The sequence below is a fragment of the Salmo salar genome, chromosome 19 (assembly GCF_965601325.2).
Source record: "Salmo salar chromosome 19, fSalSal1, whole genome shotgun sequence".
NCBI classification, from domain to species: domain Eukaryota; kingdom Metazoa; phylum Chordata; class Actinopteri; order Salmoniformes; family Salmonidae; genus Salmo; species Salmo salar.
Window position 1 is genome coordinate 79,776,264 of NC_138309.1, and position 24,977 is coordinate 79,801,240.

At 42.6% G+C, this 24,977-nt stretch overlaps 1 protein-coding gene across 2 annotated transcripts in view; it reads left to right on the plus strand.

The window, feature by feature from the left end:
- Positions 1 to 12,967: 12,967 nt before the first annotated feature.
- LOC106579649 (band 4.1-like protein 3) overlaps positions 12,968 to 24,977 on the plus strand; it is a 112,520-nt gene continuing 100,510 nt past the window's right edge. The window contains exon 1 of one of the 2 annotated variants that reach the window (XM_045702744.2): positions 12,968 to 13,151. The gene's annotated coding sequence lies outside the window, so the exon portion shown is untranslated. Of the gene's footprint in view, positions 13,152 to 14,988; positions 15,981 to 24,977 lie in introns of those variants that run through there. The other variant, XM_045702739.2, reaches the window with a different exon arrangement.

Here is a 24,977-nt window from a genome sequence, read left to right on the forward strand (position 1 = left end):
GTTAGCCGGGCAAATAAGATGTATGACTCCTCGTCTTAGTCATACCCAGCTCCATTACTATATACAGCATATCAATGTGACAAGGTGTGCGCACAGAATGACATGTGGGCATCTAATGATGTGAGTCACATGTGGCCTAGTAATTGGGAGGTAAAGCATGATATTTTGAGATCTCATGACCATGCATTGGCTGCTGTATCAAACGGCTGCGTAGGCTCCGATAAATACCCACTGCCGTCTTTTTGCACCATCTAGTGGTATGTTTAAAGAATATATATATATTTTTTTTTTCATGCAGCCCTTCAAATGGGCCTACTATATATTCCAAAGCTGCTGTCATGTTTTCATCTTTATCTTTACAGCGCTCATGGATAATAGTATTTGTGTGTGTGTGTGTGTTTGTGTGCGTGTGTGCGTGCACGATGATAATTTTACTTTCATTTGCATGTGTTTGATGCATTCATACTTTTCCAGCCATTAAAGTGAGCCCATCCTCCCCAGTCAAAGACAAGACAGTAAATTCTATGAAAATAATTAATGTGAACTACACCAAATAAAAAACAAAAAATAAGTTGAGACTAGTAATAGTTGCCCTAATGGCCAGTTGTGACGTAAGCACGCCATGTTACTTTTGAAAAGAAAAGTGTTTCTTTGTTTTTTCATTTCATGGACAACTAGCAACACTCTGTCCTAACACATAAAATACTAGCAACATACTGTCCTAACATAAAACACTAGCAACACTCTGTCCAAACACATAAAATACTACCAACACTATGTCCTAACACATAAAATACTACCAAGATTCTGTCCTAACACAAAATACTAGCAACACACATTCTGTCCTAACACAAAATACTAGCAACACTCTGTCCTAACACTTAAAATACTAGCAACACTCTGTCCTGACACATAAAACAATAGCAACACTCTGTCCTGACACATAAAATACTAGCAACACTGTCCTAACACATAAATTACTAGCAACACTCTGTCCTAACACATAAAATACTAGTCGAACCCTGTCCTAACACATAAAATACTAACAACACTGTCCTAACACATAAAATACAAGCAACACTCTGTCCTAACACATAAAATTCTAGCTCAACCCTGTCCTAACGCATAAAATACTAGCCGTACCCTGTCCTAACACATAAATATACAAGCAACACTCTGCCCTAACACATAAAATACTAACTGCACCCTTTCCTAACGCATAAAACACTAGCAACACTCTACCCTAACACATAAAATACTAGCAACACTCTGTCCTAACACATACAATACTAGCTTCACCCTGTCCTAACGCATACAATTCTAGCCGCAACCTGTCCTAACGCATTAAACACTAGCAACACTCTACCCTAACACATAAAATACTAGCAACACTCTGTCCTAACACATAAAATACTAGCTTCACCCTGTCCTAACGCATAAAGTACTAGCCGCAACCTGTCCTAACGCATTAAATACTAGCCAAACCCTGTCCTTACGCATAAAATACTAACTGCACCCTTTCCTAACGCATAAAATACTAGTCGAACCCTGTCCTAACGCATAAAATACTAGTCGAACCCTGTCCTAACGCATAAAATACTAGACACACCCTGTCCTAACACATAAAATACAAGCAGGACTCTGTCCTAACACATAATATGCGAGCAAAACTCTGTCCTAACGCATAAAATATTAGCAACACTCTGTCCTAACACATAAAATACGAGCCGCACCCTGTCCTAACGCATAAAATACTAGCCAAACACTGTCCTAACACATAAAACACTACCTTTACCCTGTCCTAACGCATAAAATTCTAGCTCGACCCTGTCCTAACGCATAAAATCCTAACCACACACTGTCCTAACTCATTAAATACTAGCCAAACCCTGTCCTAACACATAATCTACTAACTGCACTCTTTCCTAACGCTTAAAATATTAGCCGCACCCTGTCCTAACGCATAAAATACTGGTACCAAGTCTGTCCTAACACATAAAATACAAGCAACAATCTGTCCTAATGCATAAAACACTAGCAACACTCTGTCCTAACACATAAAATACGAGCCTCACCCTGTCCTAACGCATAAAATACTAGCAACACTCTGTCCTAACACATAAAATACGAGCCCCACCCTGTCCTAACGCATAAAATACTAGCTTCACCCTGTCCTAATGCATAAAATACTAGCCAAACCCTGTCCTAACACATAAAATACTAGCTTCACCCTGTCCTAATGCATAAAATACTTGCTTCACCCTGTCCTAACGCATAAAATACTAGCTTCACTCTGTCCTAACGCATAAAATACTAGCTTCACGCTGTCCTAACGCATAAAATACTTGCTTCACCCTGTCCTAACGCATAAAATACTAGCCCGACCCTGTCCTAACACATAAAATACTAGCTTCACCCTGTCCTAACGCATAAAATACTTGCTTCACCCTGTCCTAACGCATAAAATACTAGCTTCACTCTGTCCTAACGCATAAAATACTAGCTTCACGCTGTCCTAACGCATAAAATACTTGCTTCACCCTGTCCTAACGCATAAAATACTAGCCCGACCCTGTCCTAATGCATAAAATACACTATGGCCAAAAGTATGTGGACATACTTTTGCTCGTTGAACATCTCATTCCAAAGTAATGGGGAATAACATGGAGTTGGTCCCCCCTCCCCTTTGCTGCTATAACAGCCTCCATTCCTCTGGGAAGGCTTTCCAGTAGATGTTGGAACATTGCTGCAGCGACTTGCTTCCATTCAGCAACAAGAGCATTAGTGAGGTCGGCCACTGATGTTGGGAGATTATGCCTGGCTCACAGTCGGCGTTCCAATTCATCCCAAAGGTGTTTTATGGGGTTGAGGTCAGGGCTCTGTGCAGGCCAGTCATGTTCTTCCACACAATTCTTGACAAACTATTTCTGTTTGGACCTCACTTTGTGCACGGGGGCATTGTCATGCTGAAACAGGAAAGGGCCTTCCCCAAACTGTTGCCACAAAGTTGGAAGCACAGAATTGTCTAGAATGTCATTGTCTGCTGAAGTATTAAGATTTCCCTTCACTGGAACTAAGAAGCCTAGCCCGAACCATGAAAAACAGCCACAGACCATTATTCCTCCTCCACCACAGTTGGCACTGTGCATTCAGGCAAGTAGCGTTATACTGGCATCCGCCAAACACAGATTTGTCCTTCGGACTGCCAGATGATGAAGCGTGATTTATCACTCCAGAGAACGCGTGTCCACTGCTCCAGAGTCCAATGGCGACGAATTTTACACCACTCCAACCGACACTTGACATTGCGTATGGTGATCTCAGGCTTGGGTGCGGCTGCTAGGCCATGGAAACCCATTTCATGAAGCTCTGTACGAACAGTTCTTGTGCTGACGTTGCTTCCAGAGACCGTTTGGAACTCGGTAGTGAGTGTTGTAACCAAGGACAGAGACAATTTTTATGCGCTACATGCTTCAGCACTGGGCGGTCCTGTTCTGTGAGCTTGTGTGGCCTACCACTTCGCGGTTGAGCCGTTGTTGCTCCTAGATGTTTCCACTTAACAATAAAAGCACTTACGGTTGACCGGGGCAGCTCTAGCAGGGCAGAAATTTTATTAACTGACTTTTTGGAAAGGTGGCATCCTATGACGGTGCCATTTTGAAAGTCACTGAGCTCTTCAGTAAGGCCATTCTCTGACAATGTTTGTCTATGGAGATTACATGGCTGTGTGCTCAAGTTAATACGCCTGTCAGCAACGGGTGTGCTTGAAATATACAAATCCACTAATTTGAAGGGGTGTCCACATATTTTTGTAGTGTTCTAGCAACACTCTGTTCTAACGTATAAAATACTAGCCGCACCCTATACTAACCCATAAAATACTAGCAACACTCTGTCCTAAAGCATAAAATACTAACAAGACTGTCTTAACGCACCCTGTCCTAAACCATAAAATACTAGCAGAACCCTGTTGTAACGCATAAAATACAAGCAGCACCCTGTCCTAAACCATAAAATACTAGCAGAACCCTGTCCTAAACCATAAAATACTAGCAGAACCCTGTCCTAAACCATAAAATACTAGCAGAACCCTGTCCTAAACCATAAAATACAACACTCTGTCCTAACACACTCTGTCCTAAACCATAAAATACAACACACTCTGTCCTAACACACTCTGTCCTAAACCATAAAATACAACACTCTGTCCTAACACACTCTGTCCTAAACCATAAAATACAACACTCTGTCCTAAGACACTCTGTCCTAAACCATAAAATACAAGCAGCACCCTGTCCTAACGAACCCTGTTCTAAACCATAAAATACAACACTCTGTCCTAACACACCCTGTCCTAAACCATAAAATACAAGCAGCACTCTGTCCTAACGCACCCTGTCCTAATGGACCCTGTCCTAAACCCTAAAATACAAGACTCTGTCCTAACACACCCTGTCCTAAACCCTAAAATACAACACTCTGTCCTAACGAACCCTGTTCTAAACCATAAAATACAAGCAGCACCCTGTCCTAATGCACCCTGTCCTAAACCATAAAATACAACACTCTGTCCTAACGAACCCTGTCCTAAACCATAAAATACAACACTCTGTCCTAACGAACCCTGTCCTAAACCATAAAATACAAGCAGCACCCTGTCCTAACGAACCCTGTTCTAAACCCTAAAATACAACACTCTGTCCTAACGAACCCTGTCCTAAACCATAAAATACAACACTCTGTCCTAACGAACCCTGTTCTAAACCATAAAACACAAGCAGCACCCTGTCCTAACGAACCCTGTTCTAAACCCTAAAATACAACACTCTGTCCTAACGCACCCTGTCCTAAACCCTAAAATACAATCAGCACCCTGTCCTAACGAACCCTGTCCAAAACCCTAAAAAACAAGCATTACCCTGTCCTAACGCACCCTGTCCTAAACAATAAAATACAACACTCTGTCCTAACACACTCTGTCCTAAACCATAAAATACAACACTCGGTCCTAACACACTCTGTCCTAAACCATAAAATACAAGACTCTGTCCTAACACACCCTGTCCTAAACCCTAAAATACAACACTCTGTCCTAACGAACCCTGTTCTAAACCATAAAATACAAGCAGCACTCTGTCCTAACGCACCCTGTCCTAATGGACCCTGTCCTAAACCCTAAAATACAAGACTCTGTCCTAACACACCCTGTCCTAAACCCTAAAATACAACACTCTGTCCTAACGAACCCTGTTCTAAACCATAAAATACAAGCAGCACCCTGTCCTAATGCACCCTGTCCTAAACCATAAAATACAACACTCTGTCCTAACGAACCCTGTCCTAAACCATAAAATACAACACTCTGTCCTAACGAACCCTGTCCTAAACCATAAAATACAAGCAGCACCCTGTCCTAACGAACCCTGTTCTAAACCCTAAAATACAACACTCTGTCCTAACGAACCCTGTCCTAAACCATAAAATACAACACTCTGTCCTAACGAACCCTGTTCTAAACCATAAAATACAAGCAGCACCCTGTCCTAACGAACCCTGTTCTAAACCCTAAAATACAACACTCTGTCCTAACGCACCCTGTCCTAAACCCTAAAATACAATCAGCACCCTGTCCTAACGAACCCTGTCCAAAACCCTAAAAAACAAGCAGCACCCTGTCCTAACGCACCCTGTCCTAAACCCTAAAATACAACACTCTGTCCTAATACACTCTGTCCTAAACCATAAAATACAAGCAGCACCCTGTTCTAAACCATAAAATACAAGCAGCACCCTGTACTAAACCATAAAATACAAGCAGCACCCTGTTCTAAACCATAAAATACAAGCAGGACCTTGTCCTAAACCATAAAATACAACACTCTGTCCTAACGAACCTTGTCCTAAACCATAAAATACAACACTCTGTCCTAACGAACCCTGTCCTAAACCATAAAATACAACACTCTGTCCTAAACCATAAAATACAACACTCTGTCCTAACGAACCCTGTCCTAAACCATAAAATACAACACACTCTGTCCTAACACACTCTGTCCTAAACCATAAAATACAACACTCTGTCCTAACACACTCTGTCCTAAACCATAAAATACAACACTCTGTCCTAACACACTCTGTCCTAAACCATAAAATACAACACTCTGTCCTAACACACTCTGTCCTAAACCATAAAATACAACACTCTGTCCTAACACACTCTGTCCTAAACCATAAAATACAAGCAGCACCCTGTTCTAAACCATAAAATACAAGCAGCACCCTGTCCTAAACCATAAAATACAAGCAGCACCCTGTTCTAAACCATAAAATACAAGCAGGACCTTGTCCTAAACCATAAAATACAACACTCTGTCCTAACGAACCCTGTCCTAAACCATAAAATACAACACTCTGTCCTAACACACTCTGTCCTAAACCATAAAATACAACACTCTGTCCTAACACACTCTGTCCTAAACCATAAAATACAAGCAGCACCCTGTTCTAAACCATAAAATACAAGCAGCACCCTGTCCTAAACCATAAAATACAAACAGGACCCTGTTCTAAACCATAAAATACAAGCAGCACCCTGTTCTAAACCATAAAATACAAGCAGGACCCTGTTCTAAACCATAAAATACAAGCAGCACCCTGTCCTAAATCCCCCTGTCCTAAACCATAAAATACAACACTCTGTCCTAACGCACCTTGTCCTAAACAATAAAATACTAGCAGCACCCTGTCCTAAACCATAAAATACAACACTCTGTCCTAACGCACCTTGTCCTAAACAATAAAATACTAGCAGCACCCTGTTCTAAACCATAAAATACAACACTCTGTCCTAACACACTCTGTCCTAAACCATAAAATACAACACTCTGTCCTAACACACTCTGTCCTAAACAATAAAATACAACACTCTGTCCTAACACACTCTGTCCTAAACCATAAAATACCCACCCTGTCCTAAACCATAAAATACAACACTCTGTCCTAAACCATAAAATACAACACTCTGTCCTAACACACTCTGTCCTAAACCATAAAATACAACACTCTGTCCTAACACACTCTGTCCTAAACCATAAAATACAACACTCTGTCCTAACACACTCTGTCCTAAACCATAAAATACAACACTCTGTCCTAACACACTCTGTCCTAAACCATAAAATACAACACTCTGTCCTAACACACTCTGTCCTAAACCATAAAATACAAGCAGCACCCTGTTCTAAACCATAAAATACAAGCAGCACCCTGTCCTAAACCATAAAATACAAACAGGACCCTGTTCTAAACCATAAAATACAAGCAGCACCCTGTTCTAAACCATAAAATACAAGCAGGACCCTGTTCTAAACCATAAAATACAAGCAGCACCCTGTCCTAAATCCCCCTGTCCTAAACCATAAAATACAACACTCTGTCCTAACGCACCTTGTCCTAAACAATAAAATACTAGCAGCACCCTGTCCTAAACCATAAAATACAACACTCTGTCCTAACGCACCTTGTCCTAAACAATAAAATACTAGCAGCACCCTGTTCTAAACCATAAAATACAACACTCTGTCCTAACACACTCTGTCCTAAACCATAAAATACAACACTCTGTCCTAACACACTCTGTCCTAAACAATAAAATACAACACTCTGTCCTAACACACTCTGTCCTAAACCATAAAATACAAGCAGCACCCTGTTCTAAACCATAAAATACAAGCAGCACCCTGTCCTAAACCATAAAATACAAGCAGCACCCTGTTCTAAACCATAAAATACAAGCAGGACCTTGTCCTAAACCATAAAATACAACACTCTGTCCTAACGAACCCTGTCCTAAACCATAAAATACAACACTCTGTCCTAACACACTCTGTCCTAAACCATAAAATACAACACTCTGTCCTAACACACTCTGTCCTAAACCATAAAATACAAGCAGCACCCTGTTCTAAACCATAAAATACAAGCAGCACCCTGTCCTAAACCATAAAATACAAACAGGACCCTGTTCTAAACCATAAAATACAAGCAGCACCCTGTTCTAAACCATAAAATACAAGCAGGACCCTGTTCTAAACCATAAAATACAAGCAGCACCCTGTCCTAACTCCCCCTGTCCTAAACCATAAAATACAACACTCTGTCCTAACGCACCTTGTCCTAAACAATAAAATACTAGCAGCACCCTGTCCTAAACCATAAAATACAACACTCTGTCCTAACGCACCTTGTCCTAAACAATAAAATACTAGCAGCACCCTGCTCTAAACCATAAAATACAACACTCTGTCCTAACACACTCTGTCCTAAACCATAAAATACAACACTCTGTCCTAACACACTCTGTCCTAAACCATAAAATACAACACTCTGTCCTAACACACTCTGTCCTAAACCATAAAATACCCACCCTGTCCTAAACCATAAAATACAACACTCTGTCCTAAACCATAAAATACAACACTCTGTCCTAACACACTCTGTCCTAAACCATAAAATACAACACTCTGTCCTAACACACTCTGTCCTAAACCATAAAATACAACACTCTGTCCTAACACACTCTGTCCTAAACCATAAAATACAACACTCTGTCCTAACACACTCTGTCCTAAACCATAAAATACAACACTCTGTCCTAACACACTCTGTCCTAAACCATAAAATACAACACTCTGTCCTAACACACTCTGTCCTAAACCATAAAATACAACACTCTGTCCTAACACACTCTGTCCTAAACCATAAAATACAACACTCTGTCCTAACACACTCTGTCCTAAACCATAAAATACAACACTCTGTCCTAACACACTCTGTCCTAAACCATAAAATACAAGCAGCACCCTGTCCTAACACACTCTGTCGTAAACCATAAAATACAACACTCTGTCCTAACACCTCTGTCCTAATACACTCTGTCCTAATGCACAAAATACTAGCAGCAGTTACAGATGAACTACATTTGGATAGCATTTTTTTTTTTCAAGCACATTGTTGTAAAATAGCCTACTGCAAGGTAAGCGCCATAAACCTTGATTAAAAGGCAAACGTTACATACCTAACATTGCCTTTCGGCACATCATTAATTTCTGTTAAATTAAATGCTTGCATAATTTCTCTAACAACTCCAATCAACTGCACCATTGAAGACATCATGACACATAAAGAGCCTGTTCTAGAGGCCTCACCTGTTTCAGCTGTTGTGATCATGTCACAAATGTGCACTGCAGCCATGCTCTCCTGGGGGAAGTTTCAGCTTCTCCTCACCCAATCCTAACCTTAATCATTAGTGGGGGAAATGCTAAACTGACCCTAGATCAGCGTCTAGGGGAAACGTCAAACCACAGTCAGCACAGACGGGACCGTATTTGTGTGTGTGTTGACCACAGGGGGGCAGGATCACCACATTTTATTCCATACTGAGTTATTTTACCAGCCACCATGTCCATGTACCATTTTCTGTATATCTGATGTCTGAAGCTCTGTAACGTTAACCAGCTAACCCTAGCTTCTTTTATAATGAGTCAGTCTGAATGAGTCCCGAACGGGAATGTAGCACAAGGGATTAGATTTTCCCCTTTCGATACAAATTGGCTGAACAATCAGATGCTCAGTGGATACTAGTATCTAGCCCTTACAAAGCGCTCTGATATTTCACGTGGCTGTGACATTGTTTTTAAAGTAGCCCAATTTTGCGGGAAATCCGCGGACATGGCAAACCTGTCTGTAATAAGTAATGTCCTGTCTGTAAGGAGTCTCTCTGTGGCTGGGTCCTCTCTAAGGTTAATATACATGATTGTGTCATGAGTCTGGGCTACTCATAGTGGGACTTTTATTGTTGTTCAATGACATTTGGGTGAAATGTCAGCGGCCACAATCTGCCCTTCTTGAACCTGGGTTCTGTTGGGGCTCTGGTCCGGAAAAATGGCAGTCATGAAAGAAGTGTAAACGTTTTCTCCCTGTTGCCTGTCAATGTCTGTTCCACTAACAAACCCAACCAGAGTCAGTATTCAGAAAACGTTTCAGAGTAGGATTGCTGATCTAGGATCAGTGTTCTGTTTTAGATCATAATGAATTATATTAAAATGAACAGTGTGTACCTGATCCTAGATCAGCGACACTACTCTTAGATACTTTGTGAATACGGACCAGCAGAGAAAGACCTCCCAGAAATACTTAGCTCAATTCCTCTTATTTTGACAGAATAGCCACAGTTTCATTTTAAACTTGAACCTTGATACTACCTAACACTTTCAGCCATACCTGTGTTTGGATTTTCTCCTAGTTTCACAAAAGATCTATAGCTTTGTCTGACTCACTTTTACAAAAATAGTAAGAGAAGCCACACTAATAACAAAGAATGTATTATTCATGGTGATTTTCCCCCATGCACGATGCTATCACTATCCACTAAGCAGCAGGTCTCCTCCACCAGTGCACCATGTTGGCTGTTTCTCAGAGAATAGCTTTGCATTGTAATGGGTATAACACCACACTTAGACCAGGACAAAGAATCTAGCAGCGCTGCGTACGTGCTGCCTCACCCTCTGTGCGACCTGATTGGAGAAACTGAACTGGGAATAAAAGCCAGTGATGAGACATAAAGGGGTTTATATTTGAATGGAAAATGCAGGGAGACGGGGAAGATTATTGAAGCTATACTTTGCTTAAGCAATAAGACCTGAAGGAGGTGTGGTATATTGGTCATATACCACAAGCCCCCGAGGTGCCTTACTGCTATTATAAACTGGTTACCAATGTAATTAGAGCAGTAACAAAATGTTTTGTCATACCCATGGTATATGGTCTGATATACCACGGCTGTCAGCCAATCAGCATTCAGGGCTCGAACCACACAGTTTATAATGCTAAATATAGCACTTGTAAGACATCTTTATTTTTCCTTTACTTTCTTTCCTCAGCTTGACTGGTATTATCTTGTAATATGCTTTCATTGTGAAAGACTTCCCACCACAGGCCTTTAATGTCTCTTTATATCCCTTATTTTACCAGGTAAGTTGACAAATAACGCTTTCTCATTTACAGCAACAACCTGGGGAATAGTTACAGGGGAGAGGAATGAACCAATTGGAAGCTGGGGACGATTAGGTGGCCATGATGGTATGAGGGCCAGATTGGGAATTTAGTGAGGAAACCAGGGTTAACATCACTACTCTTACAATAAGTGCCATGGGATCTTTAGTGACCACAGAGAGTCAGGACACCTGTTTAAAGTCCCATCCGAAAGATAGCAACTTACACAGGGCAATGTCCCCAATCACTGCCTTTGGGCATTGGGATAAAAAAAATATTTTTTGAGGAAATAGTGCCTCCTACTGGCCTTCCAAAACCACTTTCAGCAGCATCTGGTCTCCCATCCAGGACCAACCCTGCTTAGCTTCAGAGGCAAGCCAGCAGTGGGATGCAGGGTGGTATGCTGCTTAATGATCTGTTAAAGTGTTGTCAATGATATTAAAGAGCTGTCATTTGTTCTATAGGAGGCCACATGTCTATAACTCATAAATATAAATCAGAATTGTCTGTGTGAAAAGCTGTTTGCAGTTGCACTTCCAATCGTAGCCACATGAAGCCAGTATTCCACTTCACACCATAGTGCGAGTCTGTAAGAAGCAATGGCAGTGAAGCACAATGTGCTCCAATGAGTATGTGACTGCAAAATGACCACACATGATTTATACCGGCTGAATCTACCTTCTGTTACAACACTGATTTAATTTGTCACACTACAACCATTTATATACCAGAACTCCCTATGGCCCGTCTAATAAAATAGTATACTGGACTGACATTTCAGGTCAGGCTATATGGCTACTGTAGTGATCCGTCATATAAATAATTACTTTCCAGAGATCACATCACTGTTTCATTGGATTAATAAAGTTGCATCTCATTGTATCTAGGCCCCACATGACGGGAGAAGTTTTGTACTTCGACAGATTAAATCTCTCTCTTATATCTGTCTTTTATCTTTTGCTGTGGGAGACGGGCCGAGAGGCATCAGTTTATTCCAGGTGACAGATTTACTTTCAATAATTCATAAGAAAGTTGGAACACACCCTTCAAAGGGATGCGGGTAAAGATGAGTGTGGTCTGAGGTGTCCTAAGAAGATGTAGCCTACTGACAGTATGTGTCCTTGTGACAGCCTTTGTAATTCTCATCCCATTCTAATAGTCTAAAGGGAATTATTAACTGGGTGGTTCGAGCCCTGAATGCTGATTGGCTGACAGCCGTGGTAACGTTGGTAACCAGTTTATAATAGCAATAAAGCACCTCGGGAGTTTGTGGTATATGGCCAATATATTATCCTACCCAGAGCAAGTTGGTCTGTTCTTAGCCTAAACATATTTGTATCAACTCCCAGCATGCCTCTGAATTTCCCTCTAAATCAGTGGCTGAAAATCATGGCGTAAACTCATCAGAAATCAGTACTTCCGTGTGCCTTCTCCAATGATGATTGACATTCAGAGATAGGGTCTAATCTGATTATGTCCCACTGAAAACTATACAATCAGAGATAGAGACTGAAATAAACATTTGCCATGCAATAATCAGTTGCTATCTTGGGTTAGTTATTCATGGGTGCTTGCACCTCCATTATAATAGCTATTACAGAGACTATCCTTCCAGCCATTGCATTAGGCAGAAAGAAGCAGCAGTGACATTTTTCTGACTACAGTAGGCTAGCTCAGAGGGACAGTAGCAGCATTTATCTCACTCAATAAAAGCCACTGGATTGGAGCTCCAACAGCCAGCCCACATATGTGATTAATATTTGAACTGACAGTAACATTGACCTATGAGGATTGACCTATCCCGTTATAGAAAGAGGCTTTGCCCAGAATGGGTGTGACTTCTCTTGCTGGGAACGGCTTGTGTGGAAGATGACCAATTGCGCAATAGAGGGGCGCGTCTGTGAGGAGCGACGTGTTTGGTTGTAGCGTCGACTGTTAGTGGACAGCGAGAGGACTGCTGTGCAGGTGTGAGAGGCGCTCTACGCTGTCCTGAACTGGATTTACGTCGTCCCGCCAACCAGACATTTCAGAAATAACGGTATTTATCTGAGAGGATCGTATCACAGGGCTGGAAAGGACAAAACGTCTATAGGAATCAGGTAAACATATCTTTACAAATGAAGTGTCCTATACTTGTTTTATTCGGGACGGACTTAAGCGCATGAATGAGAGTAACATCTGTTCGGTTTTGTTTTGGTTACTGCACAGTAGTGTTTTTACTGTGAAGATCGACGGTTGTTTTCAAAGTTTACTTTGTTGCAGTTTTATTTTAGAAGTAGTCAAATTATTTTCGAGGTAACTGTATTGCCTATTGCGGATTTCGTTATTTGATAAAATGACTTGTTGATAAAACAATATCCCACATCCGTACGTATTTATAGGCTACTGTATTTTACCGTATCATGTCTCCATGACGTCAACAGCTGTTTATACAAAGTATTCTGTGCTTAACGTCGCCGATAATTTGCTTTAATACCTTGAGAATAGACAGGCTACTGGGTGGTTCCACTTCAAAAAGAACAAGAGGCTTTCGACATCCACCATCTCAGATTGTTCTGAAATCGTTTCTGTTGTTAGAAAAAGATACGATACCTTTCCTGTAACATTATTTTGCTGAGAAATTATGCTAATTGTTTGCACCCAAATTGGCCATTTTAATGTATAGGATTCATATAATACTCAATAAATATAGTGCCTAACATCCGATTTGGACTAAACTTTTTTCTAACAATGAGTTAAACATGAGGAATCCAAAGGTATTGTAAAAAGCCATAAGCGGACCGATATAGCCCTCTGCAGCGCAGCTAAACTGACCAAGACACCTCCAACAACACATAAAACCTCCACATAATTCTGCCCAAAAACAATGACAATGTCTTTCAACCAGTGGCATATGGGCTTTTTTTTTATTTGAGCGCTGATGCCTCCCTGTGATAAGCAGTGCTCACTTTGTCAAAATATTTAGTCCATTCCCAGCGCGCCTCTCCAGGGTGCTGTTGGAGAGACGCATCGCTGCAGCGCTCCACCAACGTTCCATCAGAAAACGAATCTAACATCAATCATGTAGCAGAGAGTATATGGTAGAAAGAGTATGTGGCCTTTTCTGTAGCCTACAGGCTAGAGATAACATGTATGACAATGTAATGAGACAGAGCCTTTTTTATATCATGCAAGTTTCTACGATCAATTAGCCTAACCTACATGGCTCCCAATCAAATAAAAATGTGCTGACATGTTAACAAACAACATATCCTATAAACAGGACCGGTCAAACTAAATGTGAAAATATGGAATGGATAATCAGGCTACTCATAACTGGGGTCCAGGAGTTTCACCCCATCGGCTAAATTGTCATGATCAGTGGTTTCAATTTTGTATCAGTCAAAATGAGCTGATCATAGCGAAGAAGAAAAAACTGCATTTCCCGTTGCAAACAGGCTCAGGATAACTCCTGATAAAGTTGGGTAGCTGATATTCAGGGCTTAAAGAGCCACATGAATTAGTCACAGGAATTAGGACTAATTAAGCCAATGCAACAGCCTGTTTTACAAACGGTGGTCCTACCACATGCATGGGCATTCATAACATCCCATTGCAGGCCGACGTGTTAGGCTACACTCCAGTAAGAATGGTCTTTTGGAAGTCTTTTTTGGTCCAGTCCAGACTAGCAGTCTTTTTTGGTCCAGTCCAGACTAGCAGTCTTTTTTTTGATCCAGTCCAGACTAGCAGTCTTTTTTTGGTCCAGTCCAGACTAGCAGTCTTTTTTTGGTCCAGTCCAGACTAGCAGTCTTTTTTTTGGTCCAGTCCAGACTAGCAGTCTTTGTTTGGTCCAGTCCAGACTAGCAGTCTTTTTTGGTCCAGTCCAGACTAGCAGTCTTTTTTGGTCCAGTCCAGACTAGCAGTCTTTTTTGGTCCTGTCCAGACTAGCAGTCTTTTTTGGTCCAGTCCAGACTAGCAGTCTTTTTTGGTCCAGTCCAGACTAGCAGTCTTTTTTGGTCCAGTCCAGACTAGCAGTCTTTTTTGGTCCAGTCCAGACTAGCAGTCTTTTTTGGTCCTGTCCAGACTGGCTTTGATTTCCACTTCCACAGACATTGGTTTTTGGTCTGGACCAGCCTTGATTTGGCCCAAACATAGACATCTATGTTTAGAAAGGGAAAGGGGGATACCTAGTCAGTTGTACAACTGAAATGTGTCTGCCGCGTTTAACCCTACCCCTCTGAAACATAGAGGAGCGGAGGGCTGCCTTAATCAACATCCACGTCTTTGGTGCCCGTAGAACAGTGGGTTAACTGCCTTGCTCAGGGGCAGAATGACAGATTTTTACCTTGTCAGCTCGGGGATTCAATCCAGGGCGTTTCTGGTCCAATGCTCTAACCACTAGGCTACCCATCCAGTCATTGTGCTAATGCTAGTTAGCGTTGGCTTACGAAACTACCTCTAACTTCCTTCGTAATGGGCACAGAGACATAAAACGTGTATCCACAAGTTCCTCTGACTCTGGGGAAGAAGATAAAGGGCCTCATTGCTAAAATCCTGAAGTCTCCCTTTAATATCAGCCACAGCACAGTGGTCTTTGGCAGTAGGATGTAGAGAAAATATTAGATTTCAGTCGCTGCGCAGGCAAGAATGTTGATATGCCGTGATTGTTGTGTACACATTAAAAAAATTGGTGTTCTGGTCGCAGCTTGGAATAAGCACTGCTGTACAAATATTGACGTAGACTAAATTATAACTGTTTGACAAAAATGTCTACTAGTATATTTGATCTCTGGGTTATGTGGTTGGCATGTTATGACATGTTACACTTTGAGTGTTGGACTACTGAGCTGTTATTTCCATTTTCTCCCCCACATCACTCCGGATCAACCTGGATGGTATCTGGATGGTATCTGGATGGAATCTGGATGTGCTGTATATGACCTGTCACGGTGAGTACAAATACATACTTCAAACATTTACTCACAAAATGGAAACTACCTGGTTGAGGAGTCTGCCCTTGTCACCTGTCAACAAATTGTGGGATATACTGTATAGGTCTACAGTAGGCTACAACTGTTAGGCACAGTTGGCAAATGCCTTGGAGGCTATTACATGCATAGCCTACCTCACCACATATGTCAGTGCATGTATGACCATAGAGAGTTGAATTGGTGGAATTTGACTACAGCCAGGATGCTTGAGGGCATCCTTTCTTTAGCGGAGGAAGTGAATAAACTCAAGAAACACAGCTGAGTTCAACAAGGATCTCTTCAGAACAGACAGTTCTGTTTGGGTTTTAACCTATTTGCCTTGTATTTAATCTTCAGAACCCACCACAGATGCAGATTAAACACAGCAAATGTCAGTTAGCACAGCATTACAAACACTAAGCTATTAAAATGCTGCGAATGTCAGTATGTCGTCGGTCTGGCATGCTGTTATTGCTGTTTATAACGGCTGATACTTGCTATTTATATCATTGGGTTTTCTCTGTAGCTATATTCCCTAGAGGAAAAGTTCAGCTAATGTTAGGTAGACATGCCTCTGGTTCTCTCTCTGTCTCGCTCTCTCTGTCTCTCTCTCGCTCTCTCTGTCTCTCTCTCGCTCTCTCTGTCTCGCTCTCTGTGTCTCGCTCTCGCTCTCTCTGTCTCTCTCTCTCTGTCTCTCTCTCGCTCTCTGTCTCTCTCTGTCTCGCTCTCTCTGTCTCTCTCGCTCTCTCTGTCTCTCTCTCGCTCTCTCTGTCTCTCTCTCGCTCTCTCTGTCTCTCTCTCTCTCTCTGTCTCTCTCTCACTCTCTCTGTCTCTCTTGCTCTCTCTGTCTCGCTCTCTCTCGCTCTCTCTGTCTCGCTTTCTCTGGCTCTCTCTCGCTCTCTCTGTCTCACTCTCTCTGGCTCTCTCTCGCTCTCTCTGTCTCTCTCTGTCTCTCTCTGCCTCGCTCTTTCTGTCTCGCTCTCTCTGGCTCGCCCTCTCTCTCTCTCTCTCTCTCTCTCTCTCTCTCTCTCTCTCTCTCTCTCGGCAGGCCCTCTCTCTCTCTCTCTCTCTCCTCTCTCTCTCTCTCTCTCTCGGCAGGCTCTCTCTCTCTCTCTCTCTCTCTGATCTGCAGGTATAAATCAGACTTAGTCTTCTTTCCCAGCAGTAAGTCATAAAGTGCTCCATTACCTGAGTGACTGAACAGACATTTTTAATGTAACAAAACCTATGGGATGATTATGAATGCTCAAGTGCTGTGAAAGTCAAAGTGCCGGTTCAGCATGATGTAAATATTACACTGGTATACCCTGGCTAGGCCTGCTCCAGTGTTCCTGCTCCCTGCCTTGTAGATTGGGAGAAAACATCCGCTGTTAAGGTTGTCAGGGCTTTTGTGCCTGTATTCTTTGTAATTCAACTCTGGTGCAAGGACTTCTGTACTCAAATGATTACTTTTGGTAAAGCAATATACTGTATGGTAACCTGAGCTTCTGAGTGCAAGATCGTTATACACTGATGAAATAGTTATATTTCCTTTTTAAGATTTTAACATAAAATCTCAGATTGCACTGCACTCTCCCTCTAAACAATAAACTCATTAAAGAAAGTTAGAAGAACCAGCAAGGCTATGCACAAAGCATTCCCAAACCAACTCCCTCATCTCTCCTGTCATCATAGCTTTCAAACACACGCGATCACGGAGTCTCTCACACACACACACACACACACACACACACACTAACGCTCAAAAATGATGACAGTTGACACCAGCAGCACCCAGAGAAGCAGGCCTCCACATCTTGCTTGATATTGCAATATCAAATCTGCCACATCTCACACTAGACAAGATCAGAAGTGGATTCCATTCACAATACACTGGTCTACTCAACGAATCATACATCTACTAGTGTCTATTGTACACTGAAAGTCGACTTCACTCACTCTGGACTCAGGGCTATATGCATGTTGCATTGATGAGTCCATTTAAAAAGGTGAACGAAACTGCAATGAATAGAGGCAAGGGCCATATTCACAAAGGGTCTCAGAGTAAGAGTGCTGATATAGAATCAGTTTAGCCTTTGTGATCATATTGGATAAAATGACATGTTTAGGGGGACCTGGTCACATGCGACGTAAACAACAGGTGTAGACTAACAGTGAAATGCTTACTGATGGGTCCTTCCCAACAACGCAGAGAGACAAATAGGAAAATAATAACAAGGAACAAATACACAATGAGTAACAATAACTTGGTTATATACATGGGGTATCAGTACTGAGTCGATGTGCAGGGGTACGAGGTCATTGAGGTAGATATGTACATATAGGTAGGTGTAAAGTTACTAGGCAACAGGATAGATAATAAACAGTAACAGCAGCTTATGTGATGAGTCAAAATAATGAGTGCAAAAAGGGTCAATGCAGATAGTCCTGGTGGCTATTTGGTTAACTATTTAACTAACTATTTAGTTGGTTCCAGACTTGGTGCATCGGTGCCACTTGCTGTGCAGTAGCAGAGAGAACAGTCTATGACTTGGTTGGCTGGAGTCTTTGACAATTTTAAGGGGCTTTCCTCTAACAATGGCTGTTATAGAGATCCTGGATGGCAGGGACCTCTATATTATCATGGTCCATGTGGTGGACCATGATAACGCCTTACTGGACACAGAGGAACTTCAAGTTCTCGACCCGTTCCACTACAGCCTAGTCGATGTAGAAGGGGTGTGCTCGGCCCTCCTTTTCCTGTAGTCCACGATCAGCTCCTTTGTCTTGCTAACATCGTGGGAGAGGTTGTTGTCCTGGCACCACACTGCCAGGTCTCTGACCTCCTCCCTATAGGCTGTCTCATCGTTGTCGGTGATCAGGCCAACCACCTTTGTGTAGTCAGCAAACGTAATGATGGTGTTGGAGTCGTGTGCACCATGCAGTCGTGAGTGAACAGGGAGTACAGGAGGGGACTAAGCACACACCCCTGAGGGGCCCCCGTGTTCAGGGTCAGCATGGCGGATGTGTTGTTGCCTACCCTCACCTGGGGGCAACCCGTCAGGAAGTCCAGGATCCAGTTGCAGAGGGAGGGGTTCATGTTTTACACACATCGGCTACTAACATGGAAAACGAAATGCTCATCAACAGACCTTTTTTTCCCAGCATTAAACCAAAGAGCAACAATAATTTGACTCGTCCAGTTTTAAGTCTTATCAAATCTTTATCAAAAGTGAACATTGAACTGACATATGTGCCCAGTGGGTGGGTGCTCTCAGCTGACTCAGTGGTGGTCCTTATCATACACTGTGTGATGAGTGTTGCACATTGACTGTAACAGTAATAATGATTTGTTTGTTCATTGACCGTGTCTGCCGTCTTTGACCTCAAAAGCTCTTCTCTTCTATTGATGTACTTGGCCATGATGAAAAGCTCATCTCCTGAGTCGATATTGTTTCTTCTGCTGTCTCTGAGCTTTTATATCAGTGACTGAAAGAATATTGTTCCAAGTCAAGCGAACAATTGGTGTCAGCGGTTTCAATGATGATGCATAACAGGGTAAGATTAAGTAGCCTGTTTTGCTCATTTATTTTGGGTCCGTTGATTTGTCATTCACACTGGAGGTCTGACCATGGCCGTTGCTTCATATGAGGACACCAAGGTCCGGACCTCTGTACTTTTTATCTAATTTGAAAAAATATATAACATTAAAAAGATATATTTTGTACACAATAAAGAAAATAAATGACGGGTCAACATGTACATATTGCTCCAAGCATTGATCAATGCTCAGAACACTTCTGTTATTGATCTGACTGAGTTCTAATAGCTCCTGCCTCTTTACAAACGAGTGCAATCATGAATAGGGGTTTGTTCATTATGTTTGCCTGTGTCCCCCAGATTTGCTTTTTTAGCAGCACATTCACCACCCTCTCAACTGGCTAGCTCCGCCCTCTCGCCGTACAGGTCGAGAGTCTGAGATGTGAAACAAACTACCCCAGCTTGCAGTAAGCAACTTGAGATGGTGCTGACAGTGTGTTTGCGAGATGGTGGACAAAAGGCCATTTAAAAACTGTCCTGTGATTCCTGCCGTGTCTACAGACATCCCCCAAACAAACAAAAACCGACTCTTGGAGAATGAGTGCACAGCTGGTAAATAGTTGCTTCTAGATATGTCAGTCAGTCAGGTGGCTAGCTGCTGGCAGAGACTTCTGTTGCAGTAATGTTGATGGGCTCTGGCTAGTATTACAGTGCCTTCAGAAAGTATTCATACCCCTTGGTTTATTCCACTTTTTGTTGTGTTACAGCCTGAATTCTAAATGGATTAAATATTAATTTTATTCTTACCCATCTACACTGTTTTTATAAATGTTTGTACATTTATTGAAAATGAAATACAGAAATATCTCATTTACATCGGTATTCACACCCCTGAGTCAATATTTTGTAGAAGCACCTTTGGTGGTGACTACAGCTGTGAGTTGTCTTGGGTATGTCTTTATCAGCTATGCACATCTGGATTTGGGGATTTTCTTCCTTGCAGATTTTCTCAAGCTTAAGTTAGATGGGGAGCGGTGGGGAATAGCAATCTTCAACTCTTTCCACAGATTTTCAATGGGATTCAGGTCTGGCCTTTGGCTGGGCCACTCAAGGACTTTCATATTCTTGTTTTGTAGCCATTCCAGCGTTGCTTTGGCTGTATGTTTGGGGTCATTGTCCTGCAGGAACGTAAATGTTCTCCCCCAGTCTGAGGTCGTTTGCACTCTGAAGCAGGTTCTCATCAAGGATTTGCCTGTATTTGGCTCCATTTGTTGTTCCCTCTATTGTTACCAGTCTCCAAGTCCCTGCCGCTGAAAAGCGTCCTCATAGTATGATGCTGCCACCACCATGGTGTTAGACGGGTGATGAGCTGTGCCTGGTTTTCTCCAGACATAGCGCTTTGCATTCAGACCACAGAGTCTTTCACATGCCTTTTTGCAAACTCCAGGTGTGCTGTCATGTGCCTTTTTCTCAGGAGTGCTTTCCGTCTGGCCACACTCCCGTAAAGCCCAGATTGGTGAATTGCTATAGAAACTGTTGTCTTTCTGGCAGGTTCTCCCATTTTAGCCAAAGAACTCTGTTCTGTCAGAGTGGTCATTGGGTTATTGGTCAACTCCCTGACCAAGGTCATTCATGCCCACGTGCTCAGTTAGTCGGACGGCCAGCTCTAGGCAGTCTGGGTAGTTCCAGATTTTCCATTTCCTAATGATGAAGACCACTGTGCTCTTAGAAACTTTAAACACTCTAGAAATGGATTTATACTCTTCCCAAGATATATGCCTCATCACATGTCTATCTTGGAGGTGTACGGACAGTTCCATGGACTTCATGGTATAGTTTCTGCTCTGACGTGCACTGTCAACGGTGGGACCTTATATAGACAGGTGTGTTTAAAAAAAAAATAATGTCCAAACAATGGAATTGGCCACAGGTGGACTCCAATCAAGTTGCAGTGACATCTCAAGGATGATCTAAGGAAATTGGATGCACCTGAGCTAAATTTGGAGTGTCATAGCAAAAGGGTGTGAATACTTAAGTAAATGAGATATTTCTGTATTTCATTTTCAATAAATGTACTAAAATGTCTAAAAGCATGTTTTCACTTTGTAATTATGGAGTATTGTGTGTAGATGGGTTAGAGATGATTATACATTTGTTTTATCCATTTTGAATTCAGGCTGTAACACAACAAAATGTGGAATAAATCAAGGGGTATGAATACTTTCTGAAGGCACTGTAGCCAGCTAGAAGGATGAGGTAAGAAGCTAAAGCTAATGTTAAACGAAGCCTACCTCAGCGGAAGCAAGCAATACGCTACTGATATCTCATAATACTACTGAGGCTACTGAGACAGACAGTGATGTGGCGCTCAGTGGTGAAGCTGAGGCAGGCTGCGATGCGTGTAGGAGGAAGCAGAGGAGACACAGAGAGAGAGGTTAGTACAGTGGTTCTCAAACTTAATAAACATGTCAGGACCTGAAGAAAATAAGCTACTGTATGTTTCAATATGAACATCTCCAGCCTATCTTCCCTATAGGTCGACATTACAATCCAATCAACACGCAAACAACACAGTCGTAAAAATGTCAGATGTTTTCGTTTCGTCGCTGATGCTACGTGTCCGTGTGAATCGTTTCTCCTATTTCCCCCTCCTTTTCAGGGGTACAACATTACAATTGTATAGCTAATAGGCTATGTGTTTGTAGATGGACTGAGGTGAAGGAATCTACGTCAGCCAAGGTGATAATGGCTGGGGTCATTTTTGCTTGTTTTTTTGCCGTTCTCCAAATAGCATGTGAAAGTTCTTGAACTGTTTAGGCATTTTGTAAATGAGCTCTTGACCTCACTAAAACTCAAGCCCCTGGGTCTGACTTCAGGGCTGAAGGTTTCACCAATAGCTGGGATTGCTGTGTTAAAACAGAAATCGAGCGTGAGAAACAGAAAAGTACTGGGAAGCACTAATGACATAACCTCAATGTGCCCCTGTCTGTAGAATGATGCTTGTTGGGTAGCCTGTTGTGTATTTAGTGGTGAATGGGTAAACATTGGTATCCTTAGCTGTGGACTTTTAAATTACTAGATAAACTCAAAAAGCTTTTCAGCGTCAGTACAGCTGCTTCGAGAGCTTACATAATGAATGCAAATAGGTACTTTTCTTTTAGGAGTGCCAGTCCTCGTGGATTTAAAGTATAGAGTTGTTTCATTTTCTTTTGAATAGATATTTTCTTAATATAGAAAGAGGATGGGGTAGCCTACTTTGTTGAGACACGCGTCGTGGCGTTTGACTATCCTCTGTAGGTTCCACTTCTCATTTGGCTGGCTGTGCTGTGATTGGCTTTCTCTCCAACAAATTGTGCCCAATCTTCACAGTGAGTCCACTGTAAAAGTCTGATGGAGGTTTCAGACATCATTAAAGGTGGTCTGTGTTGAGGGGCTGCCAGAGCTAGAGCCCATTCGCTCAGCAAAGCAATTATAGTCTCTGTCTTATTAGATAGAGTGCTGGGAGAAATAAAAGGAAGTCTGGAGCATGGAAGAGGAGTGTTCCATCACCTCAGTCAGTGTGTGTGGGACTAAGCTTGTGTGTGTACCCGTCCCTAGAACGTGACACTGAGCTACTCCACTCCTCCTCACCATGGGCCATGTCTGACTGACTCAACAGCAGTATCTACATGGGGGGACTCCACACACACACACACACACACACACACACACACACACACACACACACACACACACACACACACACACACACACACACACACACACACACACACACACACACACACACACACACACACACACACACACACACACACGTACACACAACCACCCCCCATATCCCACTTAGATTACCGATTACATCACTATCAGCCAGAAGCTATCATCTCTCTCTCTCTGTTGAATGAGGACACGTGTCTGCTTTGTGCTGGACTCTCCCCACGCTGTGAATAATTCAGGATCTATTTAACCAGTCCTTTCCTCTGCACTGACATTCAAGCACAAGACAGGTGAAAGTAAATTGCTGATCATCCTCCATATTCCTTTGACTTAGTCTGTGTTTTTCAGTCAAGAAGAAGGAGAGGAGACAAGGAGAGGAGACAAGGAGTGATGCTTTATCAGCCTAACAGTGTGTAAATAGCCATGTACAGTCAGTGTAATTACAGTGTAGATATCTGTGAGCTTTGCATTTCTAATGATAGGTTAAACCCTATAGGCTTCAGGGTCTGCAGTATAGCCGAACATGCATGTTACTTAATGGGACATTGAACTCATGAATTAAGCATGGTGGTGGTGGTGGTGTGTTTGTTGAATGGAGTCCAGTCTTGTGAAGACAGGAAGAGAATTCTAACACACCAGTTCAGCTGCTGGGTCCATCCAGAGGATGGATGGGAGAAGCAGACCAGTCTGTAATGGTGTTTTATGGCCCTGTGGCTTTCCCTTCCCTTCATCTAGCGAATCTATCTGTCGCTCCTGATATTACACTTTCTTCCCTATTCTTCAATTGTTTTGTATTAGTTGTGGTTTAAATGACTGTGGGTTAGATCATGGTGCTGGTAACCAGGCCTGTGGGTTAGATCATGGTGCTGTTAACCATGCCTGTGGGTTAGATCATGGTGCTGGTAACCAGGCCTGTGGGTTAGCTCATGGTGTTGGTAACCAGGTCTGTGGGTTAGCTCATGGTGTTGTTAACCATGCCTGTGGGTTAGCTCATGGTGCTGGTAACCAGGCCTGTGGGTTAGCTCATGGTGTTGTTAACCAGGCCTGTGGGTTAGATCATGGTGCTGGTAACCAGGCCTGTGGGTTAGCTCATGGTGTTGTTAACCAGGCCTGTGGGTTAGCTCATGGTGTTGTTAACCAGGCCTGTGGGTTAGATCATGGTGCTGGTAACCAGGCATATGGGTTAGCTCATGGTGCTGGTAACCAGGCATATGGGTTAGCTCATGGTGCTGGTAACCAGGCCTGTGACTTAAAGCATGGTGCTGGTAACCAGGCCTGTGACTTAAAGCATGGTGCTGGTAATACCAGGCCTGTGGGTTAGATCATGGTGCTGGTAACCAGGCATATGGGTTAGATCATGGTGCTGTTAACCATGCCTGTGGGTTAGATTAGGGTGCTGGTAACCAGGCCTGTGGGTTAGATCATGGTGCTGGTAACCAGGCATGTGGGTTAGATTAGGGTGCTGGTAATACCAGGCCTGTGGGTTAGATTAGGGTGCTGGTAACCAGGCCTGTGGGTTAGATCATGGTGCTGGTAACCAGGCATGTGGGTTAGATTAGGGTGCTGGTAATACCAGGCCTGTGGGTTAGATTAGGGTGCTGGTAACCAGGCCTGTGACTTAAAGCATGGTGCTGGTAACCAGGCATATGGGTTAGATCATGGTGCTGGTAACCAGGCCTGTGGGTTAGATCATGGTGCTGGTAACCAGGCCTGTGGGTTAGATTAGGGTGCTGGTAATAC